The sequence below is a fragment of the Cicer arietinum genome, chromosome 4 (assembly GCF_000331145.2).
Source record: "Cicer arietinum cultivar CDC Frontier isolate Library 1 chromosome 4, Cicar.CDCFrontier_v2.0, whole genome shotgun sequence".
NCBI lineage: Eukaryota > Viridiplantae > Streptophyta > Magnoliopsida > Fabales > Fabaceae > Cicer > Cicer arietinum.
The window spans coordinates 36,593,145-36,596,126 of NC_021163.2; positions in this window are offsets into that span (position 1 = coordinate 36,593,145).

Genomic DNA, 2,982 nt, shown 5'->3' on the forward strand with positions numbered 1-2,982 from the left:
GGGGGATTTATTTTTAATGACAACAATTTGAAATTGTTTACCCAAAGTCACATCTTTAGATATGATCTTATTAGCTATCTTTTGAATTTCATGGGATTGACGCTCCAGGGATTTGTCATTGGTCATCTGATACTTGAGATAGTGGCTCACAACATACTTTTTAGCTTGTACTTCCTTGATATCATATTTCTTATTCAAAGCATCCCAAACATCTCTAAAAATATTGTTGTACTGCAGTATTCATACAGATCATCATCAAGTCTATTAATAGTATAATTCTTGCAAAGGTAATCATTATTTTTCTATAGGGTTAATTCATCAACTTTCATATCATTTTCTGTATGTTCAGCAGTTTTTGGAACCATTGGAATCTCATCTTTTAGAATGTTGGAAATCTTTTTCATAGTTAAGAATAATATCATCTTTTGCCATTGTTTGAAGTGACATCCCTCAAATCGAAATGGTTTATTGAAATTAGAAGCAACAATACTGAATCTAGTAATTTCTTTGGTAGACATGGGTAAACAAAACGTCTTAAAATTACGGTTTTTGATTTTCAAAAACTTTATTGAAAAATAATTTTCAATAACCAAAAATATTACTAGGTTGAATCCCGAACTAGGTCGCTCCACTAAAGACGTTTCGCGACACTGCCTTAAATTGTATAAGACAGACTATCTACCACGAGATCTCTAAGATAAAACGACCCAGTTACACTATCGGTATTCTAAAGCACTATAGAAAACCACTCTTAAATTACACCATCTAATTTTGACAGGTAAGGCCACTCGTAATATTTAAAAAAATGATTTGGAAGTTCAGAACTTTCAAAAGTTTGGGGTTGTTTAACATGGACTTCTTAACTTATATAACCATTTAGAAAAACACTTTTAACATCCACTTTAAATAATGTTAGTGTTTGCGACAAAAGAAAGTAGAATACGATTAACTTCTAAACTAGCCACTGGAGCAAATGTCCTAGTGTAATCAATGCCCTCTGGCTGACTGTAGCCTTGTGCGACAAGTCTTTCCTTATTTCTAACTAATTCACCTTTTTCATTTAGCTTGTTTCTAAAAACCCATATGGTTCCAATAATGTTCTTCTTTGGTCTATGTACTAGATCCCAAACATCATTCTTCTTGCATTGCAAGAATCCATCCATCATCTACCAATGCGTCATCAACAGAGGTAAGATCAATTGATGAGAGTAAGCCAAACAAAGTGGTATCTTTTAGTGATGATCTAGTCCTCAAAAGATCACTTTCATTTCCAATGACTAGAGTTTTAGGATGAGATGACTTGTACTTCCATCCAGATCTTCCTACTTACTTATCTTGACTTATTTTGACTTGATTAGGTTCATCCTCTGAAGATTTGTCATCTTCTTATGATTTTCTTGTATCATCTGATTTTTTTAGGTTATTTTGGTTTGTCTGCATCTGCTTCCTCTAGTTCTGGTAAACCTGCACTAGCATCATCTTATTTTGATTTTTCAAGGTCAAGTTTTTTGTCATCAAATTTAAAATGTATGGATTCTTCTACAATATGAGTTTCCCTATTAAATACTCTATAAGCCTTAGATCTTTCAGATTATCCAATGAAAGTACACTTTTGAGATCTACAATCAAATTTACTAAGGTTATTGATAGCATTTCAGCAAGTGTACTGAATCGTAGCAAGTTATAATAAAACAGTAGTACCGAGTGTCGAACTCAAGAATTGCGTTTTACTATCGAATTGATTGAAATAATATTTATAATTAACAACAATAATAAAATTCATCCTTTATAATAAGAAAAATATCAGGGATGAGTTTTATTTCGAATCTCACCTTGGTGTCTAATTTAATCCTAGTTAGTGAATTCCTTTATTGAATTATTACCGAATTCTCTTTATTATTCTTGCCCTAATGTGTTAGTGACAAAACCTTTACTTCTAAAGTAACCCCTAATTCCTTAGTGGTTTTAAGATTCGAATTAAGCCTTACCGTACATGAATTCTCTTGTTAAACTATTGCATTTGCAACTAATTTAATTGGTATCATGACCTACATCTATCCCTAGACTACAATATCATGAATTTCTCATCTCAAGCATTCGTAAAGTCCACTTCCGTTTCAAAATACAAATCGTAGAACATTTTAATGTTGATCAAGCAATAAAAAGCATTAAGCACATAGATGAGAAAAATAATTCAATAAACTCATTCGTATAACTAGAAATCAAATCAGAAAAATAAGGGTTTCATATGGTTACACTCATCTCTAACAAATAGGGTTTATTTATTCATGATAGAGATAGAGATTATAGAATAATTACAAGAAGGATTCATGAATGATTCTTGATAAAACTGCTCCACTGGTGTTAGAAACAACCGTATATGAGTTTCTCTTCTAGGGCACAAGTTTCCAAACTTCTAAGCCCTCATGAATTAAAATTCCCTCCTCGGTTAGCCCTATTATTTTTCATATTCTCAACTTCTCTACATTTTTCCACAAGAACTTGGAAACGTTGAATTCCCAAGAGTAAGACAGAGTCTTGAATCTCATACTTTAGTCCGTATTGGAAACGATGACACATGAATGGTTCATCAATCTCTTCACGGAAAAACTTGAAATGCCTTGACAAAGATTCAAACTTAGCGGCATATTCACCCACTGTCATGTTCCCCTAATGAAGTTTTAGAAAATCATCACCCAGTTTAGTCCTGATACTCATCGGGAAGTATTTGTCTAAAAACTTCGTTTTGAATGATTCCTAGTTCACCTCCTCGTGAGTTGGTCCCATCAGCAACCTTGTACTCCTCCACCAATACTCAGCATAGTTGACCTTCAGTCTTGCCTAACAGTTAATCATCTCAAAGATCTTTTCCACTTCTTGGATCCATTGATCCGCTTTCTCTGAATTCTCATCACTCTTAAACTTGAGAGGATTATAACGGCGAAAATCTTCCAATCCTCTTGACTCATCAGCACGGATCTC